Here is a 12354-nt window from a genome sequence, read left to right as displayed (position 1 = left end):
GAACCTTGAAAATACCATATTATGCTAAAATATTCTATATCTGGATGAAAGCATCTGGACACTGGATAATGACACAAAAAACTATAATGAATTTCAGATGTGAAATTCTGAGCTGTGGGGTCATAAGTATTGGCTCTATTATTTATACTTTCCTGCAGCTTATCTAAATTATAAACAAGGAATTCCCTGGCAGTTCCGTGATTAGGACTTGGCGCTTTCACTGCCGTGGTCTGGGTTCAGTCCTTGGTCAAGGAACTAAGATCCCGCAAGCCATGCACTGCTCAGCCAAAAAAAAAAAAAAACTAATTCCAAAATAGTCAACAACTATTTGTTGACATTCTACTTTATAACATGTACTTTGCTATCCACTGGTTATCCTAAGATCAAAAGCAGTCACTGTCCTCAAGGAACTTAAGTGGTTAAAATTCAGTAATTGCTGTAATGGAACACGTGAAGCTGCATGCAATGCCACAGAAGATTCTAGGGGGAAAACATAGGTACTCAGCACAAGAGGAGCATGAGGGGGCTGCTCATGCAGATAATGCATTCCAGGAGGAGAGAAGGGCACAGACACTGAAAGTATGATTTGTGCCCAAAACTACATAGAAGTTACTCTTTTTGTTTAATTTTTAAAATTTATTTTATTGTATATTTTGGGGGGCTGCACTGGGTCTTCACTGCCGCATCCAGGCTTTTTCTGGTTGCGGCGAGCAGGGGCTACTCTCTAGCTGTGGTGTGTGGGCTTCTCATTGCAGTGGGTTCTGTTGTTGCAGAGCACAGGCTCTAGAGTGGACTCAGTAGTTGTGGCCCACAGACTTAGTTGCCCCATGGCATATGGGATCTTGGTTCCCAGACCAGGGATCGAACCCATGTCGCCTGCACTGGCAGGCAGGTTCTTAACCACTGGACCACCAAGGAAGTCCCAGAAGTTAAATATTCTTACAGCACAAAGTTCAAGAGGGCAATAGAAAAAAAAAAGTGACTAGGTGGGTGGGAGTCAATAGTAAGCTCCGAACTAAGGAGTTCAATTTTTAATTTATTCATTTTTGACTGCTGGGTCTTTCTTACTACACCCAGGCTTTCTCTAGTTGTGGTGAGTGAAGGCTACTCTTCACTGAGGTGGGCGGGCTTCTCACTGCAGTGGTTTCTCTTGTTGCAGAGCACGGGCTGCAGAGCTCGGGGTCAGTAGTTGCAGCACGCAGGCTTTGTTGTTCCATTGCATGTGGGATCTTCCTGGAGCAGGGATCAAATCTGTGTCCCCTACATTGGCAGGCGGATTCTTAACCACTGGACCACTGAAGTCCCAGGAGTTCAATTTTTATCTTGAGTAGTTGTTAGAAAAACACTTCAAAACAATTTTATTAATATATTATCTGATTTAGAGCAGTGGGAAAGGAAAATCAAATTATGAGAGCAATATAAGATATTTAGGGGTTAGAAACTATGGGCTTCCCAGATGGCGCTAGTGGTAAAGAACCTGCCTGCCAATGCAGGAGATGTAAGAGACGAAGGTTCTATCCCTGGGTCAGAAGATCCCCTGGAGGAGAGCATTGCCTCTCCTGGAGGCAACCCACTCCAGTATTCTTGCCAGGAGAATCCCACGAACAGAGGAGCCTGGCAGGCTACGGTCCATAGGGTCGCAAAGAGTCGGACACGACTGAAGGAACTTAGCACGCATGCACACAGAATCTATGGATCTTGAAAATTAGTTGGTGGGGAGAGTCAGGAAAAGAGAAATCTATAATAGTTTCTGGATTTCTGAGTTGACTGTGAATGAAATTTGGTGCATTCAGATGGACTAAAGAAGTAAGAGCAGGTATGGGGGAAAGATCAGTTTGATTTTGGATTTGTTGAGATGGTTATGGAATATCTAAATGAAGACAACTGGATATGTGGGTCTGGAGATCAGAAAAAAGGTCTGGATTGAAAACAAATATGAAAATGATCAACCTATAGGGAAAGCTGAAGCCAGGCACCCGGAGGAGTGTGCCCACAAAGGAATATGCAGCATGAGAGGGGACTTGATAAGCAGATAACTGTGGCATAGCACCCTGAGAAGGAACAACTATAGGAAGATAGGATGTTCTCCCAGAAACCAGAGGAGGAGAGGTTCATGCAGGTAGCTCAACTGTAACAGAGAGGTCCAAGTGAGATGAACCAAAGAGTGGATTTGGCAAATGCTACTGGCATCTTTAATGAGAACAGTATCACAGAAGAGTGATTCTTGAAGTCAGACTGGAGGGAGCTGAGGAGTAAATGAAAAGTAAGAAACTTAAGTGCAGCTTTTCAAAAGTTTGGAGATGAAGGGGAGAGAGGGAGGAGGGGAGACATCGAGAAAGAGGGAGAGAAGTAGAAGAGTATATAGGGTCAAGGAAAGATTTTTTAACTCCAGATTTTTCATTATTAAATTCAATAGATATGATTACCCTGTCAAATTGCTATAAAAGTCCTGAAATACTTTCTCTGAATTTCTGTACTTGTTGAGGATCAGAGCAAACAGTTCCTGGCTGCCTTTAGAGTACTAAGGAGGACTGCCTTAGGGATTCCTACAATTCCAGGCATTTCTCTCTCTCTTACTACCTCACTTCAGTTTCTACCACCGGTAAACTTTTAACCTTCCGAAATCCTGCATATGTCTCTCTAGGACATACATGGGAGGACCAAATGCCTGCGTGATCAGTCACTCAGTCACGTTGGACTCTTTGCAACCCTATAGACTGTAGCCCACCGGTTCCTCTGTCCATGGGATTTCCCAGGCAAGAATACTGGAGTGGATTGCCATTTCCTCCTCCAGAGGATCTTCCCAACCAAGGGATCAAATCTGCATTTCCTATGTTGGCAGGCGGATTCTTTTACCACTGGGCCACTTGGGAAGCCCGAAGACCAAATGATTGGTCCCTAAATGGTACAGATGAACCAATTTGCAGGGCAGCAATAGAGACCTAGATGTAGGGAATGGATATGTGGACATGAGGGACATGGATATGTGGACATGAGAATGTGGACAGTCGGGGGATAAATTGGGAAATTGGGATTGATGTATGTACACTGCCATGTATAAAACAGACAGTGGGAACTTGCTGTATAGCACAGGGAGCTCAGCTCACTGCTCTGTGGTGGTGTAGATGGATGGGATGGGGCAGGGGGCGGGGAGATGAGGAAGTCCAAAGAGAGAGAATATATGTATACATATAGCTGATTCACTTCTTTGTACAGAAGAAACTAACACAACATTGAAAAGAACTATACCCTGTTTTAAAAAAAGGATTGTTTTAAATGAGATAATTAAACATGGTTAAATGGTGTTGGAGAAGACTCTTGATAGTCCCTTGGACAGCAAGGAGATCAAACCAATCAACCCTAATGGAAATCAACCCTGAATATTCATTGGAAAGACTGATGCTGAAGCTGAAGCTCTGATACTTTGGCCAGCTGATGAGAAGAGCCGACTCATTGGAAAAGACCCAAATTCTGGGAAAGATTGAGGGCAGAAGGAGAAGGGGGCAACAGAGGATGAGATGGTTGGATGGCATCATCGACTCAATGGACATGAGTTTGAGCAGACTCCTGGAGTTGGTGAAGGACAAGGATGTCTGGTGTGCTGCAGTCTGTGGGGTCACAAAGAGTCAGACACGACTTAGCGACTGAACAACAAATGTCAGGAGGGGGATGCCATAAAGGAGGGAAAGTGCAAATATAGAAGAGAGAGAATGGGCTGCTACATCAAGCTGATATGAAGAGAAATGAGGGTTGGTTCCCACAATCTCAGAGACTCCCTAAAGTTTTCTCTGGTAATTTAAGACTTGGAACTCTGGCTGGAAAAAACGGAACATGTCTGACACTTCTGTCCAAATCCTGGGCTAGGGAATTCCCTGGTGGTCCAGTGGTTAGGACTCGATGCTTTCACTGCATAGGCCCAGGGTTCAATCTTTGGTGGGGGGAGCTAAGATCCTGCAAGCCTCGCAGGAAAAAATAAAAAAAATTCCTAGGTTAACACTCCATTTCACCAGGTTTGCAGTGAGAGGCATTTCACTTTAACCCCTCTTGGCCTCAAGGAGGAATGCCCCTCTCTTTCTCCCTATGAAAACCTTTAAAAAATAAAGTGAGATAATGAAATTCAAGAGATTATGTAAAAGAAAAAAAATACAGTAAAATTCAGGAGGCTTTTATTGTGAGAGAAGTGAAGGGGCATGTTGTGATTGAGGGAGAAAAGGAGAGATGAAAAATGACACTTGAGAATCAAATAGACTTACATGTATACTCCTAGGTTCTGCCACTTCAGTGTCTCCTTTTTTTCCTTAGGTTTCTCAGACTGAACGAAGTCTTCTCTCACATATATCAGATACCTTAATGAGCTCAGTGGCTCATTAAGTGGCTCAGATACCTCAATGGCCCTCAATATACATTCTCCAAGTTGGTAAATTTTTACTAACATCATCCATCACAGGTTTCCCATCCCCTCCTTATTCACTCCTAGCTCATACACCTTTATCCTCCACAGAAGATATCATGCCCCTAATTCTAGAAGAGACAGACTGTGTCACAGCTTCCTATAGAAAGAGTGTCACTAGCTCCAACATCATAATGGTTCAGATCTCCCACCCCCCCTCCCCCACTATGTCCAGTGGGCACAACACCAACACTGTTAAGAACCTCAAAATCTCCACATGAGTTTGAGGAGCCCTGGGAGCAGGGAGAATCTGGCCCTTTGAAAATATGGCGGTAGGATGGAGAGGGCATGTAAACTGAACTTGCTTGACAGAGTGGCTTTCTGAAGGGTGACCATTTCAGATAGCACAGCCAGATGACTACAGACACTAATGTGCTGGGATGTGATGTAGTTAGAGGAGCTTTGCCATTTTATATAAACTTCACTGCATGTTTACATATGCCAGGCACTATTTTAGGAACTGTTTATGCACTGCTCCAACAATACCTTAAATCAGGGTTGCCAGATAAAATACAATTATACTTGAATTTGATTCCCAGTTAAAATCGAATTTCAGATAAACCATGTCTGGGACATGAGCTAAAAAAAAAAAATTGTCCATCTTTTAACTGAAATTCAAACTTAACTGGAGGTCCCACATTTTCATTTGCTGACTGCAGCCCTACAGTAAGATTCTGTGATGCCCTGGTCCCGCCACACAGCTAGAACGTGGCAGAGCCAGAGTCAAGTCCAGGCATGTTCTTAGCTATTATGCCATGTCACTGGATCTGCCGGGATGCGCATTTGAGGCTCTGGCCTTTAATGACAGAGGCCGGGCATCAGCGGCCACGGGCGCCGCTGCCCCTTTGTGGTTATAAAGGGGCTCCTCGCGCCTTGTACGATGCCTGAACCCGAGCCCCACCAGGCCAGATGAAGCCACAAAGCAAAACCTTTAATAAAAACACCAGTGGTAGGAGATGGAGTAGACAGTATCCAAACATTCCTCTGGCTTCTTTCTGCGCTACCCCTCGGAGGCAAACAGGCAGGGCGCCCAGGGGAGGGCGAACTTGAGAGAGTGGCCCCGCTCCGTCCCTGTGCAGGTTGGTCGGGAGGAGGGACGCGCGTATGAGTCACACCAACGCTGCCTTCCGCGTCCGCCTGGCCCTCTGGCCCTCTGCGAGGACCTCGCTCCCGCCTTGCTTGGGCCGGGCGGCGCGGCCACAGCATTTTGCCGGGAAAGCACGCGAGCCCCACCGGGCAAGGGGGCGGAGCTCAGACTAGCGCGGAGCTGCGAGTGACGTGCGTGCGCTGGCGCCCACCCAAAGGCCCTGCCCCCACCCCACGCCCCACTTCCCACACCTGAAGCCTCTAGAGGCTTGCTTCGCCTTCTCCCGCTTGGTGGCGCCCTGTCTTGGCCTCTCACGCGCTCTTCTGCTTCTTTTCTCCACGGGCCCCGCGGTTTTCCCGCTCTTCAGTTCAGAGACAACCAGAAGGGAGGGACAGAGAGACCCGCGTGAAGGGGTGGCTAATAATACGCGATCTCCTTCTGGACGGGAGGTTTCGTCCTTCCAGGCAGGGGACTTGGAATAACACCCACGACGGCGAGTGAACTACGACTCCGGTTTGGGCGGCGGAGGCGGGACGACATTTCCCAGCGTCTGTGCAGCGCTCCTTAGGCCAAGTCTTTCTCCGTCTCCTGGGGATGTGACGGCTAGAAGTTTGGATTTTTCCAGTGTGCTGCTGAGTCATGCAGTTTCCAATACCATCCGTTCCAAATTTCGTTAAGTTCCGCCTTTCACTCCCCGGCCATACGAGAGGAGGGAGAGGACGGCGCGGGGGGTGGGGATCCGGGCGGGAAGATGCGGCTGCAGCTCCGGGATGCTCATGGGGAAGCTCCTTGGGGTTTACCTGGCCATCAGGCCAATCCACCTGCCTGGTGTGGCCTGCGGCAAGTAGGTAGCTGTGAAGGCGGTGTTGGGAGTGGATGGGAACCATAACCCCTAACCTACGCAATGTTGGGAAACTAGTTCCAGTGTGCTTCTTGCGTAGCTCCTTGTGTTTCTTGGAGACGGCCAGGGAATTACAGCTCTCTGGAGACCCTGGGGAGAGAGGGAGCTTTCCCAGGAGGCCCCGCAGGGTCACCTCTCTCCTTAAGTAGTCCAACTGGACCCCGACCCAACCTCAAATCATTAAAAAATTTTTTTTTTTATTGTGGTAAAAGTCACATAAAACATACTATTTTAACCATATTTAACTGTATAGTTCAGTGGCACTAAGTACATTCACATTGTTCTGCAGCTCTCACCATCATCCATCTCCCCAATTTTTCACCTTCCTAAACTGAAACTCTGTCCCCATTAAACACTAACTCCTGATTCCCCCTTCCCAGCCCACCCCATCTCCCACCCCCAGCTGCTGGCATCTGCCAAGGTACTTTCTGACTCTATGAATTTGACTCTTCTAAGTATCTCTAGGTATAAGTGGATACAGTATCAAATGGTTCCCAGCACTTTTTTTTTTCTAAGTCCATTCACTGCCATACCCAACTTTTCAAATACATACTCCCATTCCCCTTCCCTCAACCAATAACCCTGCTTTTTTTTTTTAATTTATTTTTTTACTTTACAATATTGTATTGGTTTTGCCAGACGTGGACATGAATCCGCCATGGGTGTACATGTGTTCCCCTTCTAGAACCCCCCTCCCACCTCCCTCCCCATCCCATCCCTCTGGGTCATCCTGGTGCACCAGCCCCGAGCACCCTGTATTATGCATCGAACCTGGACTGGCGATTCATTTCACATATGATAATTTACATGCTTCAGTGCCATTCTCCTCTATCATAACCCTGCTTCTCACTTCACTGGGAAAATGTAAGCTCTCAGAAAAGAATCTCCAGACTCACCCACCTACCTACTAATCTACATCTGTGCCTATGTATGTACACTCCTCTAGTGCTCATCCCATAACTAAACCATGATTTGATTTAACTCTAGTCTCTCCACTTGGGCACTAGATCTCACCCTTTTATTATTTTAAAATTTTTAATTTATTTGGTTGCACCAAGTCTTAGTTGCAGCATGTGGAATCTAGTTCCCTAACCAGGGATCGAACCCAGGGCCCCTGCATTGGGAGCACAGAATCTTAGCCACTGGACCACCAGGGAAATCCAATCTCACCTTTTTTTGTTTATCAATTTCTCTCTCTTTTTTTTTTTTGGCCAAGTGTCTTGTGGGATCTTAGTTCCCCCACCAGGATTGAACCCTGGCCTGCAGTGAAAGCCACCAAGTCCTAACCATTGGACCACCAGGGAATTCTCTATTTATCAAGTTCTTGACTCCAGAAATTCCCTTACCTTGAAAAAAAACACACACACACGATTTTTATTTCCTTTCTCTCATCAACTACTGCCACATTTCTAGCAAAGCTACTAGAAAATATCTATATTTCTTGCTTCCAATTTCTTTTCTCTTGTTCTGTCTTTAAAGCAGTCTATTCAGACTTTTGTACTCATCACTCTACCAAAACTGCTCTTGTAAGGGTTACTAATAATCTTCATCTTGCTAAATATAATCACTGACTTTCAATTATTTTCTGCTTGACCTGTAAGCAACACTTGATACAACTGATCACTCCTTCCTCCTTGGTACACTTTCTTCGCTTAGTTTCTGTGACACCAGAGGTTTCTTGATTTTTCTTTCTACTCATTAGCGTTCCTCAGTTTCCTAGGCTGACTTCTCCCTATCCTTTTAATGTTAGAGCTCCTCAGGCTACAATCCTTGTTTCTCTTTCCTTATCCACATCCACTTCCTTGGTCATCTCATCCAGTCTCTTGGATTTTTTTAAGCATCGTCTATACACCAGCAATTGCCAAACTTATGACCCCACTACAAACCTATCTCCTAAACACCAGACTGATATCCAGTTGCATTCTGGACATCTCCTCTTAAATGTCTCATAGGCACATCAATCTCAATTCATCCAAAGCTGAATTCATGAACTCCTAATCTTCCTCCTAGTACCAACTCCTTGTTAATCTTCCCCAACTAACTTGATGGTGCCTCCAGCTTTCCAACTGGTCAAGTCCCAAACCTTGGGGTCATCTTTGACTCCTTCTTTTTCTCCTGTTCACATCCATTCTGTCAGCAAATTCCAGTGGCTCTACCTCTGCTGCTGCTGCTGCTAAGTCGCTTCAGTCGTGTCCGACTCTGTGCGACCCCATAGACGGCAGCCCACCAGGCTCCACCGTCCCTGGGATTCTCCAGGCAAGAATACTGGAGTGGGTTGCCACTTCCTTCTCCAGGCTCTACCTCTAGATGGGTCCAAAACTGCCCAGTACTCCCCACTCCTATTGCCTCTTTCTCCCTGGTTCAAACCCACTGCCCTCTTTCCTCTGAATTGTTGTAGTAGCCTCATCATTAATCTCCTTGCTTCCATTCCTGCCCACAGCCTCTGACTCCCTTACCACAATCTATTCTCCACACATAGGATGGTTTTTGAATATGAAAATTTCAATTGGTGGAGTTTTTTGGCCGAGATATGTGCAGCTTGGGGGATGTTAGTTCCACAACCAGAGATTGATCCCTTGCCCTCAGCAGTGAAAGTGCAGAGTTCTAACCACTGGTCTGCCAGGGAATTCCATGTAAATTAGATTTTTATCACTCATCTTCTCAGAACCTATGGTTTCCATCAAATGCAGAGTAAAAGCCAAAGGCCTTAAAATGACCCCAAAGTTGTTATAAGATATATGAACAATCTGTATGGTACCCCAGAACTGAGAGAGAGTACCTGGAGAAGAACAAATTTGGAAGAATGCCCCCTCTCCAAGGCAGTGGGTGGAGGAATACCTTGCACACACCAACAAGTCTTTTTAATCTAATTTCAGAAGTTTCATGCACCCCTGAAGCACATCCAGCTCTCATTTAGCAAAACGCTGCTCAATCAGAAAACTACATGGGAGAAACCTAAAGGATAACTGATTCAGTGTCTTCAACAAATCAATGGTGTGAAAAAACTAGAGAGGGAGGAGTGTAAATATTTAAGATTAAGAGTCTTCAGTTCAGCTCAGTAGTTCAGTCGAGACCCCCTGGACCGCAGCATGCCAGGCCTCCCTGTCCATCACCAACTCCCGGAGTTTACTCAAACTCATCTCCATTGAGTCAGTAATGCCATCCAACCATCTCATCCTCTGTCGTCCCCTTCTCCTGCCCTCAGTCTTTCCCAGCATCAGGGTCTTTTCAAATGAGTCAGCTCTTCGCATCAGGTGGCCAAAGTATTGGAGCTTCAGCTTCAACATCGGTACTTCTAATGAACACTCAGGACTGATCTCCTTTAGGATGGACTGGTTGGATCTCCTTGCAGTCCAAGGGACTCTCCAGAGTCTTCTCCAACACCACAGTTCAAAAGCATCAATTCTTTGGTGCTCAGCTTTCTTTATAGTCCAACTCTCACATCCATACATGACTACTGGAAAAACCATAGCCTTGACTAGATGGACCTTTGTTGGCAAAGTAATGTCTCTGCTTTTTAATATGCTATCTAGGTTGGTCATAACTTTCCATCCAAGGAGTAAGTGTCTTTTAATTTCATGGGTGCAATCACCATTTGCAGTGATTTTGGAGCCTAGAAAAATAAAGTCAACCACTGTTTCCCCATCTATTTGCCATGAAGTGATGGGACTGGATGCCATGATCTTAGTTTTTTGATTGTTGAGCTTTAAGCCAACTTTTTAGGAAGCATGACAATAAAATCCAGTATGTAGCCCTTGTTTGAATTGATTCAAACAAATTAAGCATAAAAGGACACTTTTGGGGACAACCAGGGAAATTTGCATAGAGTATTGGATAATAGTAAGGGATTACTATTTTGTTAGATGTGAAAATTTTTATATAGCAAAATTTTATTTTTTAGAGATGAGTATCCAAGGACTTAGGGTCCTTTGATATCAAAGACATCATGATGTCTGGGGTTTATTTTAAAATATTTCAATTAAGGAAAAAATAGATGAAGCAGTTTTTGCAAGATGTTTATAATTAAGTGATGGGATGATAGGGATCTGGGGGTTCATGATAATACTCTCTTCTACTTTAGTGATTGAAATTTTCCATAATAAAGAGAAAATACAAACAAGCCCTGGTCTCTGCCATTCTGGTAGAGGCAAAAGGATATCCAGGTCATGATAGCCATAGTCAGTACCATCCATAGAATTGAAGAGCCATCTATAGACTTCCTGACTCTGGGGCAACAGTTAAGACTATTTCTTGTCACAGTGTTTTATTTGTTGTTTGTTGACCAGAAGACCCACTGAAATCCTGCAAAATAGATTTGATAAGTATTACTATTCCCTTTCTGGATCTTTCTAGGAATTTGTCCTTTTCATCTGTGTTGTCACATTATGGGCATAGAGTTTTTCATATTAGTCTTTACCCTTTTAATGTCTGTTGGGTCTGTAGTGATGTCTCCTCTTTCATGCCTTATATTTGTAATATATATTGTCTTCTTTTCGACACAGATAAGTAAACAGAGGCCAGAAAAGAAAAATGATTCAGGTCAAGGCTGTAGAGCCAAGTGGACCATCCTTACTTCTGCTGCCTTGCCTGGCTGTTGGGTTGATCATCCTTTTTGAGACTCTGTGTCCCCAGCCCACAGCCTGCATATACTCCATGAGGCCTAGTATGTAATCTGATGTGGAAGAACCCAACTACATACTCAGGGCTCTTGTTACTCTTGGCCTCCAAGGTGAATCCAACTTCTCAAAATGTTCTGTTGCCCTCTATTCCTGGATTCCCCACAAAAGGAAACTCAGGTGGAGGGAATAGAATAAAGGAGAGGTTGGGATGGAGGGTGGCAAATGGCATAGATGGGCTACTTGCTAGAATCTGTTGGTTCGGCTTACCTGGAAAGAAGCAGTTTTGAAGTCTTCACAGTGGGAAGAGGAGATCGGGGAGGATCACCATTACTGTCAGTGACAACTTCCTCTACTTTATTAACTCTTTCCCTTTAACTTGTCCTTTTTTTTTTTTTTTTTAAGATTTACTTATTTATGGCTGTGGTGGGTCTTCGTTGCTGCACACAGGCTTTCTCTAGTTGCAGTGAGCACGGGCTTCTCCTTGTGGTGTGTTCTCTTGTTGTGGCATGTGGGTTTAGTTGCTCCATGGCATGTGGAATCCTCCTAGACCAGGGATCAAACCAGTGTCCCTTGCATTGCAAAGTGGATTCTTAACTCCAGACCACCAGGGAAGCCCCTCTTGTCTCCTTAATCACTAGAGGGAAGGATCATAAGTCCCTAGAATGTCCAGGGCCTATTAGAGTTTACACCTAATCTTTCAAATTTTCATTCTATCATCCTCCCCAAAACCCATGTCTAGGTTGGCAAAGGAAGTGAAAGACATAGGCTTCCCTCCTTTGCTTTCTGCTTTAACCTCAAATGGCCTCATCTTTTAATGCCATCCAGTAATGAAGTCACCAGGTGGTACTGGCTAGAACTTGAAGTTTTTCCCATATTCGGAGGATTTTCTTAACACCCACCACACTGGCTGTTTGGGAATTAAGGCATCAGCATGCAGAACTATGATCAGGGAACTAGAGTCTGCCTCCACTGTGTACCCCCAAAATCCAAGGGCAAAATGCTAGGTCTTTTGATTCTAAAATCCATTTTCTTTCCATTGTATCAATGCCTCTTATATTAATGCCAAATATACATTCATTTTTGTGCCAGGTGCTTCCCTTCTTCTGGTCTTTAGGGGAGAATGGTGGGGGGCAAGGAAGAAAGAGGACAAGCACAGACTCTTCTGCCAGAAGGCCGCTGGAGGGTGAGCACTGCTGGCTCTGGGGGAGTTTTCCCACTCTCAGGAGTGAGTGTCTGGTCTCCCTGGTAACCTTCCTAGAGAAGCAATGTTTGAGGAAAAAAGGACCCATCACGGTGC

The 12354-nt window shown here is 45.0% G+C and overlaps 1 protein-coding gene across 2 annotated transcripts in view; it reads right to left on the bottom strand.

The window, feature by feature from the left end:
• The window catches only part of LOC145515662 (uncharacterized), a 29845-nt gene extending 24651 nt beyond the window's left edge, over positions 1 to 5194 (bottom strand). Inside the window, exon 1 of one of the 2 annotated variants that reach the window (XM_081516663.1) lies at positions 4254 to 5194. The gene's annotated coding sequence lies outside the window, so the exon portion shown is untranslated. The remainder of the gene's footprint in view (positions 1 to 4253) is intronic. The other variant, XM_081516664.1, reaches the window with a different exon arrangement.
• Positions 5195 to 12354: the final 7160 nt, after the last annotated feature.

This window comes from Giraffa tippelskirchi, chromosome 7 (assembly GCF_054371585.1).
Source record: "Giraffa tippelskirchi isolate mGirTip1 chromosome 7, T2T-mGirTip1v1.2.pri, whole genome shotgun sequence".
NCBI lineage: Eukaryota > Metazoa > Chordata > Mammalia > Artiodactyla > Giraffidae > Giraffa > Giraffa tippelskirchi.
Note: the sequence above shows the minus strand (reverse complement) of the source record. Positions and strands in the feature narration are given on the sequence as shown.